Consider the following 12924-nt stretch of genomic DNA (forward strand, 5'->3'; position numbering starts at 1 on the left):
ATCTGTAACTGGGGTCTCAGCTTCTCACCATATTTGTCAATGACTTAGATGAAGGAACAGGGAGTCGTATATCCAAGTTTGCTGATGACACTAAGTTAGGTGGTGCAGTAAGTAGTGTGGAATGCGATTGGAAAGTTGCAAAGGGACATTGATAGATTAAGTGAGTGGGCAAAACTATGGCAGATGGAGTTCAATGTGTGATAATCCACTTTGGACCTATGGTCAGGGTATTTTCCAAATGGTAAGAAGCTCGGAACTGTGGAGAAGCAGAGAGAATTAACGGTTCATTTACATAAATCAGTAAAAGCTAACGGACAGGTCCAAAAATAATTTAAAAGGCGAACGGAATGTTAGCCTTTATCTGAGGGGGCTGGAATATAAAGAAGTGGAAGTTATGTTCCAGTTATATAAAGCTCTGGTGAGACTGCGTCTGGAGTAACTGCGTTCAGTTTTGGACACTGCACCTCAGGAAGGATAGATTGGCCTTGGAGGGGGTGCAGAGCAGATTCACCAGAATGTTACCGGGGCTAAAAAGGTTACATTATGAGGACAGGCTGCACAGACTGAGCTCGTATTCCATCGAGTATGGAAGATTGAGGGGCGGTCTGAGCGAGGCGTTTAACATGTTCAAATGATTCGATAGAATAGAGAGAGAGAATCAATTTCCTCTGGGGAATCAAGAACGAGGTGGACATAACCTTAAAAAATTCGAACCATGCCATTCAGGTTCGAAAACAGGAAGCACTATTTTACACAAAAGGCAGTAGAAGTCTGGAACGCTGTCCCCCAAAAGGCTGTGGATGCTGGGAGTCAATTGAAGCTTTCAAGACTGAGATCGATAGAGTTTCGTTGGGTAAGGGTATCGAGGGACAGGGAGCAAAGGCAGGTTAATGGATTTCAGTTACAGATCATCTCTGATCTAATTGAAGGGCGGAACAGGTTCAAGGGGCTGAATGGCCTCCTCCTGTTCCCAATGGAAATGTTGAGAATATGCTTTGTTGAGGCTGTGACGTCTGGGTCAACCCCTGTCCAAACAAGGCAGGCCACATTTGGGAGTTTAATAACTTTGAAATGAACATTTTTCTTTTGTGACTTGTGCAACTTCGATCAATTGAATAGTTATGAAAGAGAATCAATGCAGTCATTCGAACTTCTGGCTGATAACCCAAACAGAGGTTTCTGCACTGTAGCAGTTATCACGTTTGCTTTATACGTGGAAAGTCCCTGGTTCAATCCCAAGCAGAAACATTATGTTGGGGCAAATTTATTTTTTCTCTGTGAAATAGCCGATCTGTTAAATTTAACACAAATTCGTGGTCTCACGAGCATTGAACATTTTAAACCGAGCCCTTAAAAATACAGTGTGTAAAATGAGAAGGGATAAAAAGTTCATCGCACAAAAGAAATTATTAAAGTTTTCCAACTTCCCTCAGTCGCCTTTCATTCTGCAAAATAACGTTATCGGTTAATTAATGGTGATAAAAACAATGATTGTTTTTTTTTCTTCCCACAGACGTTGAGTCAGTTCATGCGATGAATACAACAAGTGTTCAAAAGCTGCTTCCCTGACCGGGAATCGAACCCGGGCCGCGGCGGTGAGAGCGCCGAATCCTAACCACTAGACCACCAGGGAGCGCTGTTGGTTGGTTTATCAGATGTAATATGGATTTCCCTTTCTCTGTGATTCAGCTTTTAATTATTTTTAGCTCCTGATTGCGGATATTCCCGTGATTAAATAGGAATAAAGTACAATAGGCTCAGGAAAACCCGGGGAGGTGGCATCCCGCTCACCGAGCCTTCACAGCAGCATTCATCTTACCAAGCACTGGAGTGAGTGAAACTTTCTCCTGGCGGGTCTCAATGTGGAAAGGGTGGCGAGTGAAAAAGCCGTTTATTAGTCAGGATGGCCGAACGATCTAAGGCGCTGCATTCAAGTTGCCGTTTCCTTTGGAGGCGTGGGTTCGAATCCCACTCCTAACTTCAGTTATTTTGACTCCTATTTTATTTGTTGCTTGAGCTGCAGTTTATTTTTCGGCCCAGTTGATTTGCTCTTCCCGCAATAAGCAACCCGGTCTCGATCCACGGCACGTTTTGACGCCCACCGGCTCATCCCAAAACCGAGCTTGAAACGAAAATATGCTTGAAATACAAGGCAACAACTACGGAGAGAACAGACAGTTGGGGAAATGTACCACAGGAACAGGAGTCGGCCATTCAGCCCCTCGAGTCCGCTCCGCCATTTGATCAGATCATGGCTGATCTGTGATCTAACTCCGTATACCTGCCTTTGGTCCATATCCCTTCATACCTTCGGTTGGCAAAAAGCTATCGATCTCAGATTTAAAATTAGCAATTAAGCAAATATCAATTGCCGTGAGCGGAAGCGAGTTCAAAACTTCTTCCATCCTTTGTGTGTAGAAATGTTTTCTAATCTCACTCCTGAAAAGTCTGGCTCTAATTTTTAGACTGTGCCCCCTAGTCCTAGAATCCCCAACCAGCGGAAATAGTTTCTCCCTATCCTGAAAACGTCAATGACACAGTCAATGAAAGGTGCAGTTCACGAAGGCGACTCACCAGCACCTTCTCAAGAGCAATTAGGGATGGGCAATAAATGCTGACCATTCCATTGACACCCACATCCCATGAATGAAGACAAAAAATGTCGCCTGCATGGCCGAGTAATTTCCTGCTGCTAAACGACGGGAAGAATGAAACCATCGGCTTCAGCCCTTTGAACGAACTGTGTACACTTGCCGTCGAGCTCAATCCCCACTTGGTCCTCTGCCCCGAATATCCACTGCATCAGAAAATCCTCCATAACATAGAATCACAGCATGGAAACATCATAGAAGGAGGCCATTCGGCCCATCGTGCCTGTGCCAACTCTTTGAAAGAGCTATCCAATTAGACCCGCTCCGTTTCCCTTTCCCCATGGTCCTGCAAAATTTTCCCCTTCAAGTATTTATCCAGTTCCCCTTTGAATGTTATTATTGAATTTGTTTCCACCAACCTTTCAGGCAGTGCATTCCAGATCATGGCAACTCGCTGCTAAAAAACATTCTCCTCATCTCACCTCTGTTGCCAATTACCTTAAATCTGTGTCCTCTGGTTACCATCCTTTCTGGCACTGGAAATAGTTTCTCCTGATTTATTCTATCAAAACCGTTCATGATTTTGAAGACCCCTGTTAAATCTCCCCTTAACCGTCTCTGCTCTAAGGAGAACAACCCCAGCTTCTCCAGTCTCTCCACCTCACTGAAATCCCTCATCCCTGGCACCGTTCTAGTAAATCACCTCTGCACCCTCTCCAAGGCCTTGACATCCTTCCTAAAGTGTGGTGCCCAGAATTGTGTGATGGCCAGCTGGGGCCTAACCAGTGATTTATGAAGGTTTAGCATAAGTTCCTTGCTTTTGTACTCTATGCCTCTATTAATAAAGTCAACGATTCCGAATATATTTTTTTACAATCTATTCAACTTGTCCTGCCACCTTCAAAGATTTGTGAACGTATAGCCCCAGGTCTCTCTGATCCTGCACCCTCTTTAAAATTGCACCATTTAGCTTAAAGAGCTGGCAAAGGCACGATGGGCCGAATGGCCTCCTGTGATTCCATGATTCTATGTTTTTGATTACACCTCCATGAAGCGCTTTGGGATATCCCCCAGAAGTAGGAGTCAGCAGTTCACTTCCTCCCTGAATACTTACATCTGACCTGGGCTGGATTAAATAGACGTTTTCGTGGTGTAATGGTTATCATGTTGGCCTCACACGCGAAAACACTCCCGGTTTAATCCCGGGTCAGAAACAATTTGCTGGAACTTGCTCCTCACAAACTTCCAGGCGCGAGCTTTCTCTCGTGTAAATTGGGCTGCAATCCTTTCACATTCAACAACGGCTGCACCAGATTCCTGGTCTCATCACCACTGAACACTTTGAAGCAGAATCCTAAAAATAAAGTGCGTAAAATAAGAAGGGATGGAAGTCAGAAAAGTTAGCGTAGTTTCGACAGTCACTCGGCAAAATTGTTAGCATTTCTTTCAGTTCGAAACAGAACGTTTTGGGTTTATTAATGGTAATTTTAAAAATCATCTTCGAGACATGAATTATTTTGTGTAATGAAGTGAACTGTTTTTTAAAAATAAATTCCCTGACTGGGAATCGAACCTGAGCCACGGCGGTGAGAGCACTGAACCCTAACCACTAGACCACCAGGGAGCGCTATATGTGTTGTTTTGTCATAGTTATAAATATATTGGGCTGCAGCCGTTTTAGATGAAAAATATATTTCTGATTTGTTAGATGCAAATGCATTTCATGACTGCTGCTTCCAAATGTATTTACATGTATCTGTATTGTTGATTCATTTATTGGGGTGTATATATTGTAAATGTATTTACGTGTATCTGTATTATTTATTCATTTATTGGGGTGTATATATTGTAAATGTATTTACATGTATCTGTGTTATTTATTCATTTATTGGGGTGTATATATTATAAATATATTTATACGTATCTGTATTATTTATTCATTTATTGGGATGTATATATTGTAAATGTATTTACATGTATCTGTATTATTTATTCATTTATTGGGGTGTATATATTGTAAATGTATATACATGTATCTGTATTATTTATTCATTTATTGGGGTGTATATATTATAAATGTATTTACATGTATCTATTATTTATTCATTTATTGGGGTGTATATAACGTAAATGTATTTTCTGGATATTTATTTCTCTATGTCTTATTTTTTTATTGCGGGAAATGTATCCAGCTGCAGCTACTGACAAACCGCATTGCGGCACTGGAGCTACGGATGGATTCATTAAGGAGCATTCGCGATGCTGAGAACGTCGTGGATAGCACGTTTCGTGAGATGGTCACACCGCAGGTAACGGTTGTACAGGCAGGAAGTAATTGGGTGACCACCAGGCAGAGTAAGAAGAGCAGGCAGGCAGTGCAGGGGTTCCCTGTGGCCGTCCCCCTCTCAAACAAATATACCGCTTTGGATATTGTTGAGGGGGATTACTTATCAGGGGAAGGCAGCAGCAGCCAACTTCCTGGCACCAGGGGTAGCTCTGCTGCACAGGCTGGGAGGAAAAAGAGTGGAAGAGCTATATTGGTAGGGGATTCTATCGGAAGGGGAACAGACAGGCGTTTCTGTGGCCGTAAACGTGACTCCAGGATGGTTTGTTGCCTCCCTGGTGCCAGGGTCATGGATGTCACTGAGCGGCTACAGGGCATTCTCAAGGGGGAGGGTGAGCAGGCAGAGGTCGTGGTCCACATTGGGACCAACGACATAGGTAGGAAGGGAGATGAGGTCCTGCATCAAGAATTTAGGGAGCTAGGTCGCAGATTAAAGAGCAGGACCTCAAAGGTTGTAATCTCTGGAATACTCCCAGTGCCACGGGCTAGTGAGTATAGAAATAGGAGGATAGAACAGATGAATGAGTGGCTGAAGAGTTGGTGCAGGAGGGAGGGTTTCAGTTTCCTGGATCACTGGGCCTGCTTCTGGGGAAGGTGGGACTTGTACAAGTCGGACGGGTTGCACCTGAACCAGAGCGGGATAAATATCCTTGCGGGGAGGTTTGCTAGCACTGTTGGGGGGGGGGGGGGCGGTTAAACTAACTTGGCAGGGGGATGGGATACAGAGTGGAACTACAATAGGGGGTGATGTGCAGCGAAATATAGAGAAAAAAACAAGTCAGCTTGGAAGACAGGGCAAATATGTGAGGGCAAGGCTGGATCGCATCTATTTTAATGCAAGGAGTCTTGCGAATAAGGTGGATGAACTGAAGGTGTTGATAAACACATGGGAGTATGATATTGTTGCTGTCACAGAGACATGGTTGAGGGAGGGGCAAGACTGGCAGCTCAATATTCCGGGGTACAGAATCTTCAGGCGAGACAGAGGGGGAGGTATAAGAAGAGGGGGGGGGGTCGCAATATTAATTAAAGAATCAATTACTGCCATAAGGAGCGATGATATATTAGCAGGTTCCTCTAATGAGGCCATATGGGTGGAGCTTAAAAACAAAAAGGGGGCAAGCACTTTGATGGGAGTGTACTATAGGCCCCCAAACAGTCAGGGGGAGATAGAGGAACAGATATGTAGGTAAATCTCAGAAAATTGTGCAAATAATAGGGTAATAATAGTGGGGGATTTCAACTTCCCCAATATTAACTGGGATACTCAGAGTGTAAAAGGCTTAGAGGGTACAAAATTCTTAACGTGCATCCAGGAGAGCTTTTTGAGCCAGCATGTAGAAAGTCCGACAAGAGAGGGGGCGGTACTGGACCTAATTCTCGGGAATGTGGCCGGTCAAGTGGAAGAAGTGCTCGTCGGTGAGCACTTTGGTGACAGTGACCATAATTCGGTGAGATTTAAGGTGGTCATGGAAAAGGACAGGGAGGGGCCGGAAATAAAGCTTCTAAATTGGGGGAAGGCCGATTTTAATCGGATAAGGCAGGATCTGGCCAAAATGGACTGGGATCAGCTGCTTGTAGGAAAATCCGCATCGGAGCAATGGGAGTCTTTCAGAAGGGAGATTGAGACCATACAATGGCAACATGTTCCCGTAAAGGTCAAGGGTGGTTCCAAGAACTCCAGGGAACCTTGGATGACAGGGGATATACGAGAATGGATTAGGAAAAAAAGGAGGGCTTTTGGCAGATACAAAAGGCTAAAGACGGAGGAAACCCTAGAGGAGTACAAAAAGTGGAGGGGGATACTTAAAAAAGAAATTAGGAGATCAAGGAGGGGCCATGAAATAACACTGGCGAGCAAAATAAAGGAAAATCCTAAGATGTTTTATAAGTATATTAAGGATAAGAGGATGACTTGGGAAAAAATAGGGCCCATTAGGGACAAAAATGGCAATCTGTGTGTGGAACCGGCAGATGTGGGAGGGGTTCTAAATGAATGTTTTGCATCTGTTTTCACAATGGAGAAGGACGATGCAGACATAGAAATACGGCAGGGGGACTGTGATATAATCGAACATATTAACATCGAGCGGGAGGAGGTATTGGCGGTTTTAGCAGGCCTAAAAATGGATAAATCCCCAGGCCCGGACGAAATGTATCCCAGGCTACTGCGTGAGGCAAAGAAGGAGATTGCGGGGGCTCTGACACATATATTCAGAACCTCTCTGGCCACAGGGGATGTGTCAGAGGACTGGAGAACCGCTAATGTAATACCATTATTCAAGAAGGGGAGTAGGGAAAAACCGGGTAACTCCAGGCCAGTGAGCCTAACATCAGTGGTAGGAAAATGATTGGAAAAAATTCTGAAGGACAAAATTAGTCTCCACTTGGAGAAGCAAGGATTAATCAGGGATAGTCAACATGGCTTTGTCAAGGGAAGATCATGTCTGACTAATTTGATTGAATTTTTTGAGGGGGTGACTAGGCGTGTGGATGAGGGTAACGCAGTGGATGTGGTATACATGGATTTCAGTAAGGCCTTCGATATAGTCCCCCACAGGAGACTGGTCAAGAAGGTACGAGCCCATGGAATCCAGGGTGCCTTGGCACTTTGGATACAAAACTGGCTTAGTGGCAGAAGGCAGAGGGTGATGGTCGAAGGTTGTTTTTGTGACTGGAAGCCTGTGGCCAGTGGGGTACCACAGGGATCGGTGCTGGGTCCCTTGCTGTTTGTGGTCTACATTAACGACTTGGATATGAATGTAAAAGGTATGATCAGTAAGTTCGCTGATGATACAAAGATTGGTAGGGTGGTAAATAGCGAGGAGGATAGCCTCAGTCTGCAGGACGATATAGATGGGTTGGTCAGATGGGCGGAACAGTGGCAAATGGAATTTAACCCGGAAAAGTGCGAGGTGATGCACTTTGGAGGGACTAACAAGGCAAGGGAATACACAATGAATGGGAGGACCCTAGGCAAGACAGAGGGTCAGATGGATCTTGGTGTGCAAGTTCACAGATCCCTGAAGGCGGCGGAACAGGTAGATAAGGTGGTAAAGAAGGCATATGGGATACTTGCCTTTATTAGCCGAGGCATAGAATATAAGAGCAAGGAGGTTATGATGGAGCTGTATAAAACACTGGTTAGGCCACAGCTGGAGTACTGTGTGCAGTTCTGGTCGCCGCACGACAGGAAGGATGTGATCGCTTTGGAGAGGGTGCAGAGGAGATTCACCAGGATGTTACCAGGGCTGGAGCGCTTCAGCTATGAAGAGAGACTGGGAAGATTGGGTTTGTTTTCCTTGGAGCAGAGGAGGCTGAGGGGGGACATGATTGAGGTGTACAAAATTATGAGGGGCACAGATAGGATGGATACTAAGGAGCTTTTTCCCTTCCTTGAGGGTTCTCTAACAAGGGGACATAGATTCAAGGTAAAAGGCGGGAGGTTTAGAGGGGATTTGAGAAAGAAGCTTTTCACCCAGAGGGTGGTTGGAGTCTGGAACTCACTGCCTGAGAGGGTTGTGGAGGCAGGAACCCTCACAACATTCAAGAAGCATTTGGATGAGCACTTGAAATGCCATAGCATACAAGGCTACGGACTAAATGCTGGAATATGGGATTAGAGTAGACAGGGCTGATGGCCGGCGCGGACACGATGGGCCGAAGGGCCTCTATCCGTGCTGTACAACTCTATGACTCTATGACTCTATGACAAATACATAACACAGATATACAGATATATAATGATAGCCAGCACACAGTTACACCCAAATGCATTCATAATTATTACAGTTGCAATGCTATATATTTATAACAAGATAAATCATATTGTAAAAATAATCAAAATAAATTGATAAATGGCACACATAACATAAACACTCACTTTATAAAGAAGCATGACATTCATTTCTACACATCCATAGTTTAAATTTTCACACCGTCCTGTTAGCAGTCCTGAACAAAGTCCACACACCGAAAGTCTCAGCGTTTTATCAGTTGCAGCCCGTCCTGTTATGCATTTTGAGCAGTTCCTTTCCTGTGATGTGATGATTCTGGGTGCCGGGTGTGTGTCATTGGATTTGCTGCAGTCATGCTGCCGCGAACAGGTGAAGGCTGCTTCTGAGGCTGCCTGACACCCGGTGGGTGTGGGCGAGGATTTGGTGATCTGAAATAAGTGAAACGGTGTATGAGAAACTTTCAGAAAGGTAAACATCCAGATCGTTGCTGTTAGAACGCGTGGCGCAACGCTAGCACATCTGATTCCAGGATAGAAGCTTGCGTGTTAAAATTACATCGGGGTTATGCTTGTTTTTAGCGCTGGTGGGAGGCTGAATAATTCCGGAATTCATGTTGCGTTCCCTTTTTCAAAATAAACAGAACCCTGCTCTGAATTCTGCCTCACTAGTTCCCCAGTGTCAGGGAGAGAAGCGTTTGATTCCCTCATTTATTTTTTGAAAGAAACATACACATACACACTTATTAATTGAAAATCAGCCTGCAGCTCTACACGCACAGAGATAATCACAGCTAGAGAGACAGGTAAACACAGGGAAATAGACAACCCGGTTTCTCAGAGAATTGCCTGTACCTCCACGGTCGAATGTAAGGGCTTTTGTTGTTCGCTTTCGTTCCACACCTTGGAATTCAGGAGAATCTGGTACATGGTTTGTCGGACAAGGCACGGGCGCGATGGCCCGAATGGCCTGCTTCTGAGCTGTATCCTTCTCCGATTCTTTGCTCAGCCCCTGGGGCGGAGCCAGCAGCTGCCTCTCTGCAATAACAGATCAAATGGCGATGCTTCAGCCGGCCCGGCGAGCTCAGTCGGCAGAGCATGAAACTCTTAATCTTAGGGTCGTGGGTTCGAGCCCCACGTTGGGTGAGTTCGGTTTTAAACTTTTCCGCTGCTTTCGCGAGTGAACCCTCCGCTTGCTTGACTGTCAGTGCAAGAGACGAGTCTGTCAGTGCCGCCTCGTGTACAATGGTCAAAACTTTAAAAGGAGCAGGAAGGTTATTAGGGGTTCAGATACACAAACCTCTCTGATGAGCCTGAGATTTTGTCAGAGGTTGCTGCCTGCCCGAAATCTCTTGTCCTCTGACGAGCCACTTGCTCCGGTTTCAATTTACAAATTGGGTGAGTTGGTGATCGAGTGTAGGAGAGCTGGTTTGTGATCTGAGCAGGAGACTCAACGGCCCCGGGTGAGACAGAGAAAAAAAATCAGTCCAGGCCCGGCCCCAATCTGTGGATGTGGAAGAAAACACGGGAGGAGGGTATGGTGTGAGGTCCCTGTCAAACCAACTGCCCCAACAAAGCTGGCCACAGTCACAGAATCAGAATGGCTACTTCCTGAGGCGGGGGAGGCCGGTTCATGTGGAAAAGGATCCGGACGAGAATGATCTGATTCATAAGGTTAGGGGAGGGAAATTAGGGAGCTCCTTCGGAACGTTAATTACTTGAAAATGAAGACTTTTTCCTGTGTAACTTATGTGGTTTTGATGAATGAAATGTTTGTAAAAAGGCATCCGTGGAAAAGGATTGAGAGCTTTTAGGACGAGAGGGGAAATGAGTAGATTTTTTTTTTTCACACAGAGGGTTGTTACGATCTGGTAGCCACTCCCTGAAAGGGCGGTGGAAGCAGCTTTCATAGGAACTTTCAAAAGGCAATTGGACAGGTACTTGAAGAGGACTGATTTGCAAGGTTACGGGGAAAAGGCTGGGTTTTTTGGACTAAATTGGACAGCTCTTTCAAAGAGTAGGCACGGCAACACGGCCGAATGGCCTCCTTCTGTGCTGTAATAGTCTATGATTCTATTCCATGATTTTAGTGTGGGACAGGAGAGATGTTGTTTAAAGAGAAGTAAAACTGTCCCAATCAGAGCAGAGTGAGGTGATTGGTCAGTTCCCCTCTGTCCAGTATAAGTCACCAGCGGTTTTATGTGGTGTCGTGGTTATCATTTCGCTTTACACGCGAACGGACCTGCTTTCGATCCTGGCGGTCAATTTATGTTGCAATTGCTGTTTATATTCTATATGAATGACTTACTTGAGGAGACCGAATGTAATGTATCCAAGTTTGCGGATGTTACAAAGGTAAGTGGGAAAATAAGCCGTGAGGAGGACGCAAAGTGAGGTGGACAGGTTAAGTGATTGGGTAAGAAGGTGGCAGTTGGATTATAAGGTGGGAAAATGTGAAATTGTCCACTTTGGTAGGAAGAATAGAAAAGCAGAATATTTTTTAAAAGGTGAGAGTCCAATAAATGTTGGTATTCAGAGAGAGTTGGGTGTATTTGCAAACAAATCACAGAAAGTTAACATGCAGGTACAGCAAGCAATGAAGAAGAAAAATGGTATGTTGGCCTTTTTGCAAGGAGGTTGGAGTATAAGAGTAAGGAAATGTTGCTGCATTTAAATAGGGCTTTGGTGAGAACACACCTGGAGTACTTTGATGTGGTCCAAATGGATTTTAGCAAGGCTTTTGTCAAGGTCCCAATTGACAGACTGGTCAAAAAAGATGTGATTGCACTAGAAAGGGTACAGAGGAGATTTACGAGGAGGTTGCCAGGGCTGGAGAATTTTGGCTGTGAGGATAAATTGGATTGGCTGGGGTTGTTTTCTTTGGAACAGAGGAGGCTGAGGGGTGATTTAATTGAGGTGTACAAAATTATGAAGGGCCGAGATAGAGTGGATGGGAAGGACCTATTTACCATAGCAGGGAGGTCAATAACCAGGGGGCATAGATTTAAAGTGATTGGTGGAAGGATTAGAGGAGAACTGAGGAGAGTTTTTTTCACCCAGAGGATGGGAGGGGTCTGGAACTCACTGCTGAAAGGGTGGTCGAGGCAGAATCCCTCGCAACATTTAAAGAAATACTTGGATTTGCACCTGAAGTGGTGTAATCTGCAAGGCGACGGACCGATTGCTGGAAAGTGGGATGAGGCTGGTTGGCTCATTTTCGGCCGGCGCGGAAGCGATGGGCCGAATGGGCCTCCTTCTGTGCCGTCAATTTGCGATGATTCTGCAAAAGTGGCGAGTGTTTTTTGGAGGAGCAAATTCCCTGACCGGGAATCGAACCCGGGCCGCAGCGGTGAGAGCGCCGAATCCTAACCACTCGACCACCAGGGAAAACATAGAAAGTTTCTAAATATATCTGGGAGTGTTTGTATTAGGTACAAATAATATCTATGGTTTCGTGACTCTGTTAGTTGCAAATGTATTTACATGAATCTGTATTATTTATTTATTTATTGGGATGTATATATTGTAAATCTACTTCTGGCGCTGATAAGAGTCCATATAATTCCGCAATTAATGTTTCATTTGCGTTTTGACAATAACAGGTCTGTCTCACTGGTTCCCCAGTGTCAGGGAGGGAAGTGTCTGAAGGCCTCTTTTATTTGATGTTACAAACAGAAGACAAACACTCGTATTCGTTCAAAATCAACCTGAAGGTGGACACACACACAGAGATAAACACAGCCAATGATATGGTCGTTATGTTGGGATTGCTGCACATGCATACCCAGGGGCGAGTTTACTGCACTGACAGACAAGAGCGGCTGAGCTTTTCAGGCCTGGTTAACTCCGTCGATAGAGTGTGAGATTCTAAATCTCAAGGGCGTGGGCTCAAGCCTCATGTTAGGCGTATTCTGATTTAAACTTTTTATGTTGCTTTCAGGGGTGAACCCCAGCTCTGACTTCCCCCGACATCCCGTGCAGTGTCACCGCGCACATTGTGGCCGCGCCCGGGCTGATTTCTCTCTGTCTCACCCGGGACCGCTGAGTCTGTTATACCGTGATCACCAACTCATCCAGTTTGTGAATTTAAACCGGAACAGGTGTCTCGCAAAGGGCAAGAGAAGTAGGGAAGGCTGCAACCTCTGACAAAATCTCATTCCAATTAAAGGTTTGTGTATCTGAACCCCTGACACTTTCTGCAACTTTTAAAAGTTTTGACATTCACTGTACAGGACGCGGCACCTTGAGACTCGTCT

General features: G+C 45.1%; 3 non-coding genes across 3 annotated transcripts; 1 reads left to right on the forward strand and 2 right to left on the reverse strand.

Annotated features, from left to right (window-relative positions):
* Window positions 1-1561: 1561 nt before the first annotated feature.
* trnae-cuc (transfer RNA glutamic acid (anticodon CUC)) lies at window positions 1562-1633 on the reverse strand. Its single transcript has one exon. It is a non-coding gene; the product is annotated as a tRNA-Glu (tRNA).
* Window positions 1634-9741: 8108 nt separating this feature from the next.
* trnak-cuu (transfer RNA lysine (anticodon CUU)) lies at window positions 9742-9814 on the forward strand. Its single transcript has one exon. It is a non-coding gene; the product is annotated as a tRNA-Lys (tRNA).
* Window positions 9815-11983: 2169 nt separating this feature from the next.
* trnae-cuc (transfer RNA glutamic acid (anticodon CUC)) lies at window positions 11984-12055 on the reverse strand. Its single transcript has one exon. It is a non-coding gene; the product is annotated as a tRNA-Glu (tRNA).
* Between the last annotated feature and the right edge of the window lie 869 nt (window positions 12056-12924).

Source organism: Heptranchias perlo, unplaced genomic scaffold, assembly GCF_035084215.1.
Source record: "Heptranchias perlo isolate sHepPer1 unplaced genomic scaffold, sHepPer1.hap1 HAP1_SCAFFOLD_52, whole genome shotgun sequence".
NCBI lineage: Eukaryota > Metazoa > Chordata > Chondrichthyes > Hexanchiformes > Hexanchidae > Heptranchias > Heptranchias perlo.